Genomic DNA, 19191 nt, shown 5'->3' with positions numbered 1-19191 from the left:
CGCCTACAACAACAACTTTCATTCGGCTATCCAGATGGCATCGTTTGAAGCGTTGTATGGTAGGCAATGTCGGACACCCACCCTCTGAGATGAGGTTGGGGAGGCCCAGCTGTTGGGACCTCATAGAGCTCAGTAGGAGGCAGAGTTGGTCCGTACTATCAGACGGAGGATGTCAGAGACGCAGGACCACCAGAAGAGATCGAAGATGGAGACCCCTAGAGTTCTCTACTGGTGACCATATTTTTCTACGAGTCTCACCCACGAAAGGGGTGAAGAGATTTGGCCTCAGAGATAAGCTAGCTTCGCGATACATTGGACCTTTCCAGATCTTGAAGAGGATTGGAGCGGTAGCTTACTGTCTGGCACTACCACCGTCCCGGGTAGGTGTGCACGACATATTTCATGTATCTATGCCGAGGAGATACGTACACGACCCGACATATGTGCTGACAGATATCTCAGTTCCCGTTCAGCCTGACGTCACTTATGAGGAGGTTCCGATACGGATTCTGGACCGGAAAGAGCGCCAGTTGCGGAACAAGACTATCTGGCTGGTTAAAGTCGGACGGTAGCATCATTCGAACGAGGAGGCTACCTGGGAGCTCGAGGATACGATCCGAGCTCGATACCCCCATCATTTCAATTGAGGTGTGTGAGTTATTTACCGTTCAACATTTATACTCTTTATCTATTATTAGTACTTGCTGATGGTAGATAACGAAATTTGGGGACCAAATTTTTATTAGTGGGAGAGAATGTAAAATACCGAAAAATAGCGAATAATGATAAGGGAATTTTCTGGAATTTTTAGAAATTTGTCTGAAATTTTTCTAAGATCGTATGGACGAGTTTACGGGAATAAAAACTAGACCCCGGGGAAGCCTGTTTTGGCTACCTCATATTAACGAGGAAAAGTTTTATTTTATTTTCTTTTCCTTATTCCCTTTTCCCTCACCCGACAATTTCTTTTTCCCCCAAACCATCAACGTCGTTTCCCCCTTCTCCTCCTCCTACTTCTTCTCCCAAAACCCGATCACTTTCCTCTTCCCTTCCTCTCGCCACCACCTCCCGATCCTTCCTTTTCTTCTCCTCTCCTGAGCGCCAGCAGCCGGCAAAACCCCTCTGATTTGTGCATTTCCTCGCAGCAAGCAGCATCGACCCGAGCCCTAGATCTTCCTCCTCTCTTCTGCCCGACGCCGACGTCGGCATCACCAGGAAGCTTATCACGCTGAGCCCTAGTTTCTCGACGCCGGCCTTAGGCCTTACTCCCGATCCTGTGACGCTGTGCTCTAATTCCCGATTCCAGCCTTCACCGGTCTCACGCCTCAGCGCTGGTTGTTGATCATCCGAGAGGACAAGTCGTGCCCTAGTTGGATTCTTTCTCTCCGTGTGTCGTCGTGCCACTGCTGATTCACCGCTGGCGCACCCGTGCCCTAGCATCGTGCCCTAGATTTCTTCTTGCTGCCGGATCCAAACAAGAAAGCAATGAGGTGAGCAGCTTATCTTTGTTGTTTCTGTGTATTAGATCACTGGTTGTAGTACTCTTTCGAGTTGAGGTTGGGTTACAGATTCAATCAGTTGTACTTGAACCTCTTGGATCACGGCAAGTGCTGATTTTTGGGTATTTTGATTTAGGGATCAGTAATTCCAGGTAGCTGTGGCTATAAATTTTTGCAGTAGGTTCCTCAGGATTGGAGCAGCTGTTTACCTTGAAATCCAGTAACAAACGACCCTTTTTCAACAACAAACAGTGGCTGTGATTTGAGGTAAGGGGTAGGAATTTGATATATTTTGTAGTTAGGTTCATGTGCAGTAATTTTGATACGTGATGTTGATGAATTAGGTTTATGTATTGAATTGGAGATAAATTGGATTACTAGATGGTTAGATTGATCAGAGTTTTACCCTAATTTAGCCTTACGGATTTTATTTAGCTATACATTTGAGTTAGCTAAATAAAATATATTTATATTGGTGACACAGGACCTTGACGTGAGACGAGCATCTCGACGTTGGATTTAACAGGATTGAACCTGATATTTGAGGCGGGTACCTTGACTGATCTTTAATAATGTCATGTTGATATGTTTAGTAGGTTATAACCTTTAGTATTGATTATGTTCGTCTTTGCTTCGGTTGGTCACTACCCGATACCTGTTACATGTTTGTTTTTACTTATTATGCACTTCATGCTAGTACCTACCTGATTATACATGCTTATAGGGGTAGTGACACAACCATGTGTTTATTATGTTCAGGATCCAGGTTTTTATACCTTATCTGATCTGTATACCTTTGATTTGGTTCATTGTCCTATGGTACACATTATATATATATATATATATGGATATTGCTATGCTGTTCAGGATATTGACATGCTTAGTGTCATGCATCATCTCGCATGATTGCATGTTGTGCGATAGTCTGCTCCATTATTGTCGAGCACTTCGCCAGTTACATGGATCTGCACACATCACCACTCATGGGTTAGAGGTATATTAGGCAGGTGTATGGCAGTTCTACTGTTAGGCTCCGCTGGCCCGGTGACTCAGCGTGGTAGTCGGCAGACAGTTCTGCTCTGTTAGGCTCCGCTGGTTTAGTGTAGCAGCGTGGTAGTCGGCAGACGATTGGACTTTGTTAGGCTCCGTTGGTCCGCTCATGGGTAGTGCGACGCAGCGTGGTAGCTGGCAGAGATTCCTCCCTGTCATCGTGTACCGGGAGATGAGAGCATTGTGCTCCCCCACTTATGATTTGGGGTAAGAGGATAGGTGTACTCCGACAGCATCTCGTCCACTCGGTCACTCATTAGCAGTAGTGATGGCAGAGTGCACGGTTGTCACAACCCTACTCACTCAGTCTCACCATCATATGTGAGATGGCTGACTGGCGTCAGGGGTGACCATGTCATTGGCATCATATGCATTGATGCATTTACTGATTGTGTTTGTTGCACTTATATGCTGCATTTGGATGGATGCATATGTTTGACATGCATACAGGATTTATGATACTCTCGGTCTGACGACCTGACTATTCTAATAGGAGGCCCTGGTGAGTACAGTTCTCTTCAGCCTTTTCTATTGTGCATCTTCCAGCTTTTGACTAGGAGACTGTACTCCATAATTATTACTATTTGTTATAGTTAACTATACATGTCAACTAGGTATCTGCTGAGTTGTTGAACTCACCCTCGTGGACACTATCTTTTTCAGGTACCAGGTTGTTTATAGAGTCGCTTGGAGTATCCTGCCTACCGGTCCCCACGTCACATCAGAAGACCTGCCTCCGCTTAAGTTTATTTCTATTTTGGTATATAAGATTTGTGTATTTAGCTTTGTGATCCGATTTTGTTTCTAGAGTGTTGTTTTGTTGTTTTGTTGTGTGGTGTAAGCCTAGCCGGCTAGCAATCTCCGTTTTTAGTTTGTATGTGTTGTCCATTGTATTTCCGCTGTGTTTGGTTTTGGTACAGCCAAGTGGGCTGTTAGATTTACATATAATTGCATAGTTGTGTTTTTTTATTGTATCAATTGAGTAGGCTGTATATAAATTGCGTGGTTGTGTGTATATTCCAGCCGCCTGTGGCTGAGGTATATTGTGTCTGTAGAAATGGTTTAGATTGTCACCCGTACAAGGAAGGTGCTGCCGAAATTTATTCGGACAGGGACTCCCCTGGGGCGTGACAGTCATAATCTTTAACCAACTCTAGCCACCTACGCTGTCTCATGTTTAAGTCTTTTTGGGTAAAGAAATACTTTAAACTCTGATGGTTTGTGAAGATTCTGCACTGAACTCCATACAAATAATGTCGCCAGAGTTTTAGTGCAAAGACCACAGCTGCCAGCTCAAGATCATGAGTGGGGTAGTTCTTCTCATAGTCTTTGAGTTGTCTGGAAGCATAAGCTATAACCTTCCCCTCTTGCATGAGTACAGCCCCCAGGCCCATCATGGAAGCATCACTGTATATATCAAAACTCTTGTCACTCTCTGGAACAGTCAGAATGGGAGCACTGATCAGTCTTTTCTTCAGCTCTAGAAAACTGTGCTCATACTTATCTGACCACTCAAACTTCTTGTTCTTTCTGGTCAGGGCTGTAAGTGGAGAGGCTATCCGGGAAAGTCCTCCACGAACTTTCTGTAATACCCTGCCAGACTTAAGAAACTTCTGATTTTTCTGGCATTTTTGGGTCTACACCAGTTGCTGATTGCCTCTATCTTGGCAGGATCTACCTTGATGCCCTCTTTTGAGATGACGTGGCCTAAGAATGCTACTTGGTCTAACCAGAACTCACACTTTGAGAATTTTGCATAGAGCTGTTTCTGCTAAAGGATCTGTAGCACTATTCTCAAGTGTGTAGTATGGTCCTTTGGAGTACGTGAATATATCAGAATATCATCGATGAACACAATCACAAATTTATCTAGATATTCCCTGAAGACATGATTCATTAGTTCCATAAAGACTGCTGGAGCATTGGTCACTCCAAACGGCATCACTACAAATTCATAGTGACCATATCTCGTTCTGAATGTTGTTCTGAGTATGTCACTTTCTTTAACCTTCAGCTGGTGATATCTCGAGCATAAATCTATCTTTGAGAAAACTGTGGCCCCTCTTAGCTGATCAAAGAGATCATCTATTCTGGGAAGAGGGCACTTGTTCTTAACTGTTACTTTGTTCAGCGCTCTATAATCTATGCGCATCCGCATAGATCCGTCTTTCTTCTTAACGAACAACACTGGTGCTCCCCATGGTGAATGACTGGGGTGGATGAAACCTTTGTCAAGTAGCTCCTGAGGTTATTCTTGTAACTCTTTCAGCTCTGCTGGAGACATCCGGTATGGAGCTTTTGAAATTGGACCGATACTAGGAACCAACTCAATTTCAAACTCCACTTCTTTGTTGGGAGGTAGTCCAGGTAGCTCTTCTGGAAATACCTCTGAATACTCACAGACCACTCGAACATCCTCCTGCTTGAGTCCTTTCTTTTCTTCTGCATTCACAATGTATGCAAGAAAACCAGCACACCCTTTAGCTAACATCTGGTGAGCTGTTAGAGAAGAGAGGAATTTCTGGGTCTTCCTCTTTTGGACTCCCATGAACTCAAAGGATGGTTCACCTTCTGAACTGAAAATCACTTTCCTTCTACAGCAATCTACCGAGGCACTATACTTGTTGAGGAAATCCATACCCAGAATGATATCAAAATCTTGCATCGCAAGGACTACCAGATCGACATATAGCTCTCGGTCTGAAATTCTGACTGGTATAGCCCGGGGCCACTGGTTAGACTCCATGACTTCTCCAGAAGGTAGGGTCATTAAGAACTTGGAGTTCATGCTCTCTGTAGGCACCTAAAATTGTTTGGCAAAGGGTACTGATATAAAAGAATGGGTCGCCCTAGTATCAAATAGTGCAGTAGCTAAATGCTGAAAAATAACTACTTGACCTGTTACGACCATGGAGGCACTAGCAGCTTCCTCTTTAGTGAGGGAGAATACTTTGGCACTGGCTGGAACTGGTGGGGCCTCCAACCTTTCCTGACTGAGATAGGGTCCCTCTAGTGCTGTCGCCATGTGGTGTAATTGCGTAGGCCTGCCTCCGTTTTGCGTTGGCTGTTGCTGAGGTGCCTTAAACTTGTTAGGACATGCTTTAGCCAGATGTCCTTCTTGACCACACGAATAACATCCAGTCATACCCAGAAGACAGGCTCCTGGATGTACTCTCCCACATTTAGGACAGGGAGGGAACTTGGCCTGCTTGTTCGCTGGACCTCCCTTTTGGTTACCTCCTGAATTCCATTGTTTCCTTTTGTTACCCTTGTCCTTCCAATTCTGATTACTTGACTGGGGTTTCTGACCCCCTACCGTCTTGTCCTCTATCTTAACTGGCTTGAGCTGCGTTTGTTGTGCCTTGATACTGTTCAGATAGTGCTTAGCAATTAACGCACTACTGATCAGCTCTTCACCAGTCTGCGGCCGGTGAGTTCCACTACTCACATTAAGTGCTATTTCTGGTCTCAGCATTCGGAGCATTAGTCTGATTCGCTCCCTCTCTGTACTTACTAGCTCTGGGCAAAGACGAGCTAGCCTATTGAATCTTTTGACTGCTTCTTCCACTGGTAGGTCACCTTGTCTGAACTCGATAAATTCTTCATAGTGTTTATTTGTGACTCGAAGATGGAAGAATTCTTCATAGAACTCTGCCTCAAGTCAGCCCAGCTCATCTGGTTTGCTGCTCTCTTGCTCTTAATTCTCTCCCACCACATGCGAGCATCTCCAGACAGGCAGAAAGAGGCACACTTGACCTTCTCGACTTCTGGCCAGTCAAGAAGCTCCATTGTGCTCTCTAGCGTTTTTAACCAAGCCTGGACATCCCAGGGCTCAGTCGTGCCCGAGAAACTTTCAGGTTTCAGCTTCAGCCATTGGATAAGGTATGCTTCTTGTCTTTTAACCCCTGTGGCGACTTCTGGGGCAGCTGGTGGAACCTCAGTCACCACTGGAGTCTCCATGTTTACAGTTGGGGAAGTGGTAGGGACTAGCTGCTGATTAGCCATCAGATTGACAATCACTTGTTGTTGTTCTGCTACTTGTCTTTGGAGTTGAGCAACAACTTCAAAAAGATTGGTCTCAGTTGTTCTGGGCTCCTCGTTCTCCTGAGCTCGGTTCTTAGTACGAGTGGTACGGGGACGTTCTCTTCTTGCCATCTAATCATACAGAGAGAAAACTTGAAATCATCACTATGCTTTCTAAATATATCTTACTTAAGCATGATTCTTGACTTTAAACACATATGAGCAGTACTTCTAAACATTTCTCTATACTGCAAGCATTAAAGGAAAAGCATAAAAGAAAGTATAAATACATTCTTACTTGAAGACGGCAAGGCTGATGCTGATGTGTGTGATGTTGGAGAATGGGAACGACTCTGATACAAACCTGTAACGCCCACCCTCCTAGTGCTCTCTAGGGTGAACGGTACTTATCTATGAACTTTACTTAACCAGTGTTGCTTATGCTAATGATAATAGTACATAAAATTTTCCAAACTTAGATGCAGAACTTTTCCACTAATTTGGTTCTTACGGTGAGTGACATCATAACATGCAGTTAAGTAGCATAAGTACCACTAGCTTCTTAATATATTCTTACTAAACATGCAACACATAAAGGACGTAAGTGATTCATTTCAACACTCAACTCATAATTCTAAAGCAGTTAAAGCATCTCTAACTATAATTGCATGCAAAGGGCCATAATGAATTTCTTGCACTCTTTAAAACTAATCTACATACAATGTATCAAACAGTATACCTCATGTGCCAAAAACATCAATCTCAGGAAAATATGGAATCATAATATCTAGCAACCATCCACCAAAACTAGTCTATTCAACCATTAATAACAGCAATACTAGATGACACTCGACCCATGCAAAACTAACAATTTATGACATCCTCTTAACAATAATTAAAAAGTAAAATCTCTAAATTTTTTACTAGCAATTTTAAAAGAAATCTTAATACGTTCTCAATGAATTCCCAAGGCTTTCCATAGTACAGGCATCACACACATACCATCACTCATCCCCTTGTCGCCTTCCTTCACTATTGTTTTCCTTTTCCTTTATCTGTAGTAAGAGGAAATGCAACTAGTAAGCAACAAGGCTTAGTAAGTACTATCTAGCTCACAAAGAAAAAAAAATCTCGAAATGTGCAAACATGCTTTTAAAATACTTTTCATGCTAGAATCTTTACTATTACTTACACTGATAGTACAGATAAACATGCGTAATTACTTTTATACCAATAGAGGAACTAAAACATGTTTAACTCAAGGCAACAAGCATATACAAGCATTTAATTTCCTTAAACTCGCTTTTTCTTAACTTAACTTGAAACTTGAAAATTCTTTAAACTTGAAAACTTTGCTAAAGCATATACTTGAAAATAAATATCTTCACTTGGGATCCCTAAGGCGTAAGTACCATCTTATGGGCGTTCCCTAATAGGTTGGGGTAGCGAGCCGCCAATCCTAAAAGAGCAAACCTTGGTCTACCATGGCCAAGACCTCGGAATTGGACACCTGGATTTATTTACGACAACCTTGGAAGTCGGGTACTGGCCTTTCAAAGTAAAATATCTTAATTACTTCTTCTTTAAATGCCTTGGCATTTTAACAAGCACCTTGTGTGCCAAAATCCCTAAAGTCTTGACTTTGGGATCTACTTAAGGCCTTGGCTTTTTTTTTCTTTTCTTTATCTTTCTTATACTTTTCTTAAACTCAAAATACTGATAGGCTGTTTTTCCATATGCATCTATAAGTGAAACTAACTAGGTAACACAATCATGCATAGAACACAAAAGAAATCTGCACATACAATATTTCTACGATGAGAAATCAACGAAAAACACCTCTTACTGCAGGTGAGCAGTACTTACAGTATTATCTTGAACTTACTAACACGAAACCTCTCTAGGATTCCGGTGAAACTTGAGATCCTCGCGCTTTGCTTACGTCCACGCGTTCCTCTCTTCGAGACTAGTAGGAAAATATCCAAAAGCTCCCTTGAAATTGTCCTAGCCGGTCACCACAAGAAGCCTTAGGCTTCTTTTTTTTTTCCGCCCAAGCCAAGGAGGAATTCGGCGCACAAAAGAAAGAGGCGAAATTAGGTCGAGAATCCCATTATTTCACTTAAGTTCTTCTATTTATACCTAAGGGTATTTATTAACTTTTCTCTGCATAAAATTATTCTGCTCTCTTTTCTTTCAGCATACCCATGCTGGGGCACCTGGTCATCTTGACATTCTTGAAACTTCTCTTACTAAGGGGTTCTAGGGTTGAATCTTGGCTTGACAGCTTTTTTGTCGCAACTTTATTTCTTTTGGTAAAAATACCAAACGACCTCCGAAAATTCTATAAAAATACTCTAAAAATTTCTAAAAGTCTCTAGAATATTTCTAAAGAATTTCTAAATATTTATAAGCACTTTTTGAACTCAAAATAAGGAAATTTGGGGTGTTACACTTAGGCGCCGATCTAACTTAGAACCATCTCGGAACTCTAAGTTGAGATCTCGACTAGATTCCGGTTTCGATGAGACGGAATCTAATTAATATTTTATTTGATCATAAACTGTGCTAACACTTTGTTTTGCAGGATATATAATTGACTCGGACTAACGTTTTCTTGTAGGAAGGAAGCTGCCGGAAAACAAGGGTCTAGGCGCTCGCAAGGGATCTGGGCGCCCGGAGGCAAGTTTTATCCCTCTCGTCGCCTCGCCATGTGGAGCTCGCTGACTGGCTTGGCTACATCACATTCATGACGCCGTGAAGGGATATGGGTGCCCCGAATCTCCTATATAAGGAGGGTGAAGGCTGAAGCAAAATATAACTCATGATCTACGCTTCTGTGCTCCTGTGACGCTGCGAAGGCTCTCCAACAAGTTTTTTTTTGTCTTATTCTCTTATTGTCAGTTTTTCTTTTACTAAATAATTCCTATACTACATTTGTAAAAACCTTTCGAATTATTAGTGATTGCCCAACGAAAGCACTCAATGAGTGCGGGCCTTGGAGTAGGAGTCGACAAAGGCTCCGAACCAAGTAAAACGACCTTATTAGCATTGTGTTTTCATTTTTCCGCTGCCTACTGTATACGCCGATATTTTTTAAATCGCTATTCACCCCCCTCTAGTGAATTCTCGATCCAACAAGTGGTATCAAAGCAGGTTCTGCTCTGATTTGGTGCAACCACCAATCAGACAAAGGGGGGTCTTTTTAAAGAAAAATTAGATATCATTTTTTCCCTCCAAAAATATTTTTGAAAAATTTATTTTCATTTTTGCACCGTTGGTTAATATTAATAAAATATCACATTTACCAAAATTTGAAATATCATATTTTATTAATATTTTATTAATATTTTATTATTTTTTAATTAGTAAAATATTATATTATTTCTTCAGCACTGCTAATACAAGACCAAGTTTTGGGATTTTTTTTGTTTGTTTCCTTATGTGCAAGACCAATGTCTCTATTAGAAGGACGGAGCATCCACGAACCACCTCTATATGAGATGTACGAGAGACATGAATTCAATCTGTGGAGGATACAGATGGAAACCTTTATTCTTATGAACGACCTCGATGGTGGCATGGCACTGAGAAGGCCAACACAAAACTCAGAAGCAAATCAAAAGGTAATAAAGTTAGTTTTAGATTTATTACCTAACGAAGTTACTTGCATGATAGGGAAGGTCAAGGATGCCTACGAGTTTTAGACCTACCTGACCAAGCTTCAGGAGGAGCTGATGGGGCTAGAGGATCAAGTTGAACTAGAGTTTAGATCTGAGTCCAAATCCCCAAAGTCATCCTCAGAATCAGACCAAACAAGTTTTATGGCCTTAATGGCACAAGAAGAGATGGAAGGATCTGAATCAGAGTTAGAACAAAAGTCAGAATTTGAATCTGAGACGACGGTGGACAAGGAGGAGAATCCTAACAAGGATTCTAAAGGTAAATTTAAAAATTCAAAATTTAAATATCATTTAATATGTTTTAAATGCAGTGAAAAAGGGCATTACAAAAGTAAGTGTCCTGCCTATAAGACTTGAACCACACAACTAGAGGTAAAGGAAAAGTCGACACCTAAAATTCAAAAAGGGAAGGAGCATATCCAATGCTTCAATTGCAAAAAGATGGGTCACTACAAACTTCGATGCCGAGAAAGAAGACCCAAGGATCCAGGGGAGCAAAGATTAGTAAGTTGACTATACATGACAATCCAATTTTTTCTACATATGGTAGTAAATTAGATAATTATCATTGCTCTAGGTTGGATGTACCTCAACAATTAGATGTGCATGCTCAACCAAATAAATTAACAAATAAAAGTCTAAGAAATAATTTAGAATGTAATTCTTTAATCTTTTATTCAAACTTTAGGAATTTAGAAAAACAAACCAATATTTTGAAAAATAAAATTCATAAACAAGAACATATAATTAAATCATTAAATCTAGTCTTGAATTACAAGTCTAAACCAAATCTAAGATATAATCAAGTATCTTTTGATTATGAAATTAATCAATAGATATAATTCAAACAATTTAATTAATTCAAAATTAAATTAAAATTAAAACTAAAAAAAATAAATTAAAACTTAAAACTTAAATTTAAATTCAAAATCTTAACTAAAACTAATATTAACCACAAAAAATTTAGGGGGAGACTCCATAATAACTAGCACCTCCAAAACTAACTTACCCGACAGGGTAACCAAAAACTAACCTATCCGGCAGGGTAATTAGGACTAGTTCAAAAGGGATAATAGTTTAACTTGACTAACGGTACTGGTGAAGTCTTGGATGATAGTACGTTAGGAAAGCTTTGTCTATGCATGTCTAGGAAGATATGGCTTCAACCTAGTGCATTTGACTTAGTGGAACTAACTGAAGCTACCCTTTACGGATCCTAACCAGTTTGTAACGCCGGCCACTCCACTGCTAGTAAAGAAGGGACGGGGTTACTTGTACTGAAACATACATACATGTATATGCATATGAACTAATGGCAGCGGAAGTGGGTTGTCTAAAATTTTATTTAATCATATGCATATGGACTAAACATGACATGTGTAACGACCATCCTTCTCACTACTCTCTAAAGGTGTCCGTTATGTAACTACTATAGATTCTTACTTAACTAATATAACAATCTGTACTTATTTTTTTTCAGAAAGCTTAAAATTTGGTAGAGTATATGCAGTTCAACGGGACTAAAATACAATACAATACTCTAAAAATGAACATGCACATATATCTCATAATAACAGAAACATATAAAACTATATCTCCATGCAAACACCAAAGGTACATACTTACTAAACTGAGTTCATCTTAGCATGCAATCTAAAAAAAACATAATCTCAAATAACATGGAACTTAAAGTACAATCTCCAAAAGTTTCTTAATCACTAAAACACGAAAACATAATAACGCCCAAGTCTCTCCCATAGTCCAAGCATCATACATATCATCAAACACCTCCTTCTCGCCTTCCTTTGCTATAGCTTTTCCTTTCCTTTATCTGCAGTAAGAGGAAATGCAAACTATAAGCAAAATTACTTAGTAAGCGCTATCTAACTCACAAAAACTCGAGTATGCATATAAGCTGAAAGAAATATGGAAACTGAAGGCTCAAAAGAAGATACTACTCATGCTCATCTAATAGCAAAAGAAACATACTGAAATTCTAAACATGTAAGGTAAATCTAAACAATCATGCTAGCATAAAGAACTACACTTGCTGAATTTTAAACACTTTCTGAATCTTATTTCACTTGTTTAAAAACTTATACTTTAATACTTCAAAATAATAATAAAGCTTCTCTTGGGCCCAGGCTTAGTACCAATGCGCGCTCCCTAATAGAGACTGTGGTAACTAGTCACCAGTCCTACGAGGTTAAAGACCTTGGTCTTACTAGGGCCAAGACCTTGGAATTAGTCACCTGGATTTGTTTAACGACAACCTTGGAAGTCGGGTACTAGCCGTTTAAAAAGTAAAATATCTTAATTACTTCTTCTTTAAATACCTTGGCATTTTAACAAGCACCTTGTGTGCCAAAATCTCTAAAGTCTTGACTTTGGGGTCTACTTAAGGCCTTGACCTTTTTCTTTCTTTTCTTTATCTTTCTTATGCTTCTCTTAAACTCAAAATACTGTAATACTTAACAAGATCTGCACTGTAAGCTTAATTAAAAATCTGTACTATAAGCTTAATTAAAATCTGCACCATAAGCTTAAATAAAAATCTGCACTATAAGCTTAATAAAAATCTACACTATAAGCTTAATTAAAATCTGCACTATAAGCTTAATTAAAAAATCTACACTATAAACTTAATTAAAATCTGCAAATCTAATTAAGCTACTAGAGATCTAATTGGATCTTCTAATGCTAAACCATCAAAACTGCAATGCTCAACAATTCAAAATCTGCAATGCTAAACAAATCAAAAGCTGCATACAAGCCTAGTAAAAATCTATATTCAAACTTAGCAACATCTGCATACTTAACCAAAATTCTGCACAAAACTTAACAAAACTTTATAACCAATCCACTAACATGAACTCCAAAGCTGTGTAAACCTACCAACGCTAGAAATCAATAGTACTTAAAGCTCCTAACATCTCAAGATCAACCTCCAAAATAGTTTCCAAAAGTTAATAAAACTCCTTTACAAACTCTATTCCATATGGACAACTGGAAGCAAAATACTGAAAACAATTTAACAAGTTCATCTAAACTTCAAAAACATCATCAAGAAATAGTTATAACCTTGTAACTGATCCATAATCTATTCACAGCTGATGTCTTAATAGAGCAACAAAATCCGAAAACTCAAAAACTCCACATTAATCCGAGAATGCTTATCAAGGTCACACAGAACAATTCAACTCAAAATCTACAATACTAATTTCCAAGCTTGAAGGAATCAACCCACATACTTAACCTCTACCGTTCATCCTCTTTCTTCCCTTGGGTTTACGGCAGCAACCTAAATATGAACTTCCACTAAAACATGCTTCGAAATCAACTTTAAACTTGCTGGAATTTAGAACCTTAAATCTTGCTACAACAGAGATAAAGAGAAAGAGAGCAAAGAATACATGCTACTCATAAACCTCTAGCTATCCCAATACTGTACAGTATAATCCGAAAGCAAAGAAAGCAAAGAAACTCATGCTACTCTTAAAGCCTCTAAGTATCCCAATACTGCACGGTATAATCCGGAAGCAAGGAAAAACAAAATTCTAGCATTCTCAATTCTGTTCAGCATTCCGAAGCAAGAAAACAAAACCCGAAACCTCAATCCACGGCAGAAAACTTCAAAGCTCTGTTCCTTACAACATATTTCAGAAATACAAGAAACTAACAAGAAGAACAACTCCATAGCTACTCTTACCGCAGGTGAGGAGCAACTTACCGAGGTGTTCTTGGACTCACAACCGAAGGGACGGCTACTAGGGCTTCGGCGAAACTTGAAATCTCGGCCCCTTCTTTGTGCCAACAAGTTCTCCTCGACGAGAGGATCACGATGGTGTAGAGAATCCCTCGGATCGTTCCTTGGCCGGCTGCCGGAGACGATGCTTTAGCTCGGCTTCGTTTCCGCCCGAGCAGAGGCGCCGCGCACGCGAGAGGAAGAAGGGGAAAAAGTTTAGGTCACGGTCAAATTTCCTAAGATCCTCTCTTTATAACTAGGTATTCTATTAACTATTACCATATAAATATATTTCGCTCCTTCCTTAATTTGCACAACCCGCTTGGGCACTTGGTCAGCCAGATTTGCTTAAGACTTGGTTCGGCCGGAGGTCGCGGGTTCGAACCTTGGTCAAACCTATTTATTTTTTGAAACTTCCTCCTCTTGGTAAAAATGCCAAACGAACTCCAAAAATTACATAAAAATACTCTAAAAATCTCTAAAATATTTCTATAGTATTCTAATTATTTTTAAGCACTATTAGGACTCAAAATGAGGAAATTTGGGTTGTTACAATTCCCCATACCTTATAAAAAGTTCATCCTCGAACTTAGAATAACTCTGGATATTTCTGTCTCATGCTGTCCTCACGCTCCCAAGTAACTTCCTCGTGCTTCTGATTCTGCCAGATGGTCTTCACTAGTGGCACTTCTTTGTTCCTTAGTCTCTTAACTTTTCTGTCTACTATCTGTGTAGGTCTGCTCTCATAGCTAAGATCCTCCTGGATCTGCACTGACTGAGGCTGAATCACTTGGCTAGGGTCGTGGAGACACTTCTTTGGCATGGAGACATGAATTACATTATGTATTGTCGACATGTCTTGCGGTAAGTCCAGCTTGTAAGCTACTTTCCCAATCTTCTCTGTAATCAGATAGGGTCCTACATAGTGAGGACTTAACTTGCCCTTTTTGCCAAATCTCATCACTCCCTTCATAGGAGCGACCTTAAGAAAGACTGAATCCCCTACTTGGAACTCAAGTGGCCTTCGGCGTGTGTCAGCATAACTTTTCTGCCTACTCTGGACAGTCTCAATTCTCTGTCTGATCTTCTGGATAGCTTGAGTGGTTTCTTCTATCATCTCAGTCTGCCTGCCCAATTCTGATTCCATCTCTTTTCTTTCTCCAGCCTCCAACCAGCATATAGGTGATCTACACTTCCGGCCATACAGTGCCTCGTATGGTGCCATCTTGATGGTGGCCTGATAGCTATTGTTGTAGGCAAACTCAGCTAAGCATAGATACTTGCACCAACTTCCCTTGAAATCTAGCGCACAAGCTCTTAGCATATCTTCTAAAATCTAATTTACTCGCTCTGTCTGTCCATCAGTCTGAGGATGGAAGGCGATGCTGAACTTGAGTTTGGTGCCTAGTGCATTCTGAACACACTCCCAAAAATGAGAGGTGAATCACCCATCTCTATCAGACACAATAGATTTTGGAACTCCATGAAGTCTGATCACTTCTTTAACATACAGTTGTGCCAACTGCTCTATAGAATGAGACACCTTGATGGCTAGAAAATGAGCAGACTTGGTCAATCGGTCCACTATTACCCATATCGCATCATATCCATTCGTGGTTCTTGGAAGACCTGTTATAAAGTCCATGGATATGTCTTCCCACTTCCACTCTGGTATTGGAAGGGGTTGCAGGACTCCTCCTGGTCTCTGGTGCTCTGCTTTGACTCTCTGGCATGTCAGGCAGGTACTGACATATTTACTAATATCTCTTTTGAGTCCAGACCACCAGAACCTCTGTTTCACGTCTTGGTACATCTTGGTGGAACCAGGATGCATGGAGTAAGGTGTACTATGAGCTTCTTCTAAAATTTTCTTTCTCAGTTCTTCATCATTGGGGACATAAAGGTGGCTCCCTTGATAAATAATTCCACTGTCTGATACTCGAAACTTCGAATTTCCCCCTTTTTGTACCCCTTGCTTGATCTTTTGGATATCTGTATCTTCACTTTGCTTTCTCCGTATATCCTCAAGCAGGGTTGACTCTAAGGTCAATGCAGAGAGTTGCCAATAAATAATTTCCATTCCAAAATCTGACAACTTCTTCTGCAGTGGCAGAGCTAATGATCACAAAGACATCAGGAGTGCACTGGACTTTCTGCTTAGTGCATCTGTCACTTTGTTAGCTTTACCTGGGTGGTAGAGGATTTCACAGTCATAATCTTTAACCAACTCTAGTCACCTGCGCTGTCTCATGTTTAAATCTTTCTGAGTAAAGAAATACTTCAAGCTTTGATGGTCGGTGAAGATTCTGCACTGGACTCCATACAAATAATGTCGCCAGAGTTTTAGTGCAAAGACCACAGCTGCCAGCTCAAGATCATGAGTGGGGTAGTTCTTCTCAAAGTCTTTGAGTTGTCTGGAAGTATAAGCTATAACTTTTCCTTCTTGCATGAGTACAGCTCCTAGGCCCATCTTGGAAGCATCACTGTAGATGTCAAAACTCTTGTCACTTTCTGGGACTGTCAGAATGGGAGCACTGGTCAGTCTCTTCTTTAGCTCTTGGAAACTCTGCTCACATTTGTCTGACCATTCAAACTTCTTGTCCTTCCTCGTTAGGCTTGTTAGTGTAGAGGCTATCTTGGAAAAGTCCTCCACAAATTTTCTATAATTCCCAGCTAAACCAAGGAAACTTCTGATCTCTCTAACGTTCTTGGGCCTATGTCAATTATTGACTGCCTCTATCTTGGCAGGATCCACTTGGATGCCTTCTTTAGAAATAATGTGACCTAGAAACGCCACCTGATTTAACCAGAACTCGCACTTCAAGAATTTGGCATAAAGTTGTTTCTGCTGTAGGGTCTACAGGACTATTCTCAAGTGCGTGTCATGCTCCTCTGGGGTTCTGGAATAGACTAGAATGTCGTCGATGATCACGATGACAAATTTGTCAAGGTATTCTCTGAACACTCTGTTCATCAAGTCCATGAAGACTGCAAGTACATTAGTCATACCAAAAGGCATGACTACAAACTCATAGTGTCCGTATCTGGTCCTGAAAGCTGTTCTGGGTATATCACTTTCCTTCACTTTCAACTGATGGTACCCAGAGCGCAGGTCTATCTTGAAGAACATTGTTGCCCCTTTCAATTGATCAAATAAGTCATCGATTCTGGGCAGTGGGTACTTGTTCTTGATTGTCATTTGATTCATAGCCCTATAATCTATGCACATCCGCATAGATCCATCCTTCTTCTTGAAAAACAACACAGGAGCTCCCCATGGGGAATGACTAGGGCGGATGAAGCCTTTGTCAAGCAGCTCCTGAAGTTGTTCTTGTAACTCTTTCTAGAGACATGCGGTATGGAGCTTTTAAAATTGGATCGGTACCAGGAACCAATTCAATTTCAAACCCCACTTCTTTGTTGGGAGGTAGTCCAGGTAGCTCTTCTGGAAATACCTCTGGATACTCACAGACTACCCGAACATCTTTCTGCTTGGGTCCTTTTTGTCCTTCTGTTCTGCTTACTTGCCTGGGGTTTCTGACTTCCTGCTGTCTTGTCCTCTATCTTGACTGGCTTGAGTTGCGTTTGTTGTGCCTTGATGCTGATCAGATAGTGCTCAGCGACTAATGCTCCATTGACCAGCTCTTCGCCAGTCTGGGGCTGGTGAGTTCCACTACTCACATTAAGTGCTATCACTGGTCTCAGCATCCTGAGCATCAGTCTGACTCGTTCCTTCTCCGTACTTACTAGCTCTGGGCAGAGATGAGCTAGCTTATTGAATCTTTTAACTGCTTCTTCCACGGGTAGGTCACCTTGTCTGAATTCTATAAACTCCTCATAGTGTTTATTGGTGATCCGCTGGCGAAAAAATTCTTCGTAAAACTCTACCTTAAAATCAGTCCAGCTCATCTGGTTGACTGCTCTCTTGCTCTTAACTCTCTCCCACCACATATGAGCATCCCCTGATAGGCAGAAAGAGGCACACTTGACCTTCTCGACTTCTGGCCAGTCAAGAAGCTCCATGGTGCTCTCTAGTGTCTTAAACCAAGCCTGGGCATCCCAGGACTCAGTCGTGCTTGAGAAACTTTCTGGCTTCAGCTTCAGCCACTGTATCAGGTATGTTTCTTGTCTTCTAGGTGTTGTGGCGACTTCCAGGGCGGCTGGTGGAACCTCAGTCACCACTGGAGTCTCCACATTTATGGTTGGGGGAGTGGTAGGAACTGACTGCTGATTAGCCATCAGATTGACAATCACTTATTGCTGCTCTGCTACTTGTCTCTGGAGTTGATCAAAAACTTCAAAAAGATTGGTCTCAATTGTTATGGGCTCCTCGTTATCCTGAGCCCGGTTCTCAGTACGAGTGGTACGGGGATGCTCTCTTCTTGACATCTCGTCATGCAAAGGGAAAACTTGAAATCATCACTATACTTTCTAGATATATCTTACTTAAGCATGATTCTTGACTTTAAACACATATGAGCAGGTACTTCTAAACATTTCTCTATACTGCAAGTACTAAAGGAAAAGCATAAAAGAAAGTATAAATACATTCTTACTTGAAGACGGTAAGGTTGGTGCTGATGTGTGATGCTAGAGAATAAGAACTACTCTGATACCAATTGTAACGACCACCCTTCTCACTATTCTCTAAAGGTGTCCGTTACGTAACTACTATAGATTCTTACTTAACTAATATAACAATCTGTACTTATTTTTTTCCAGAAAACTTAAAATTTTGGCAGAGTATATGCAGTTCAACAGGACTAAAATACAATACAATACTCTAAAAATGAACATGGACATATATCTCATAATAATAGAAACATATAAAACTATATCTCCATGCAAACACCAAAGGTACATACTTACTAAACTAAGTTAATCTTAGCATGCAATCTAAAACAAACATAATCTCAAATAACATGGAACTTAAAGTACAATCTCCAAAAGTTTCTTAATTACTAAAACACGGAAACATAATAACACCCAAGTCTCTCCCATAGTCCAAGCATCACACATATCATCAAACACCTCCTTGTCGCCTTCCTTTGCTATAGCTTTTCCTTTCCTTTATCTGCAGTAAGAGGAAACGCAAACTATAAGCAAAATTACTTAGTAAGCGCTATCTAACTCACAAAAACTTAAGTATGTATGTAAGCTGAAAGAAATATGGAAACTGAAGGCTCAAAAGAAG

Source organism: Zingiber officinale, chromosome 1B (assembly GCF_018446385.1).
Source record: "Zingiber officinale cultivar Zhangliang chromosome 1B, Zo_v1.1, whole genome shotgun sequence".
In the NCBI taxonomy this organism is placed as follows: Eukaryota; Viridiplantae; Streptophyta; class Magnoliopsida; order Zingiberales; family Zingiberaceae; genus Zingiber; species Zingiber officinale.
Note: the sequence above shows the minus strand (reverse complement) of the source record.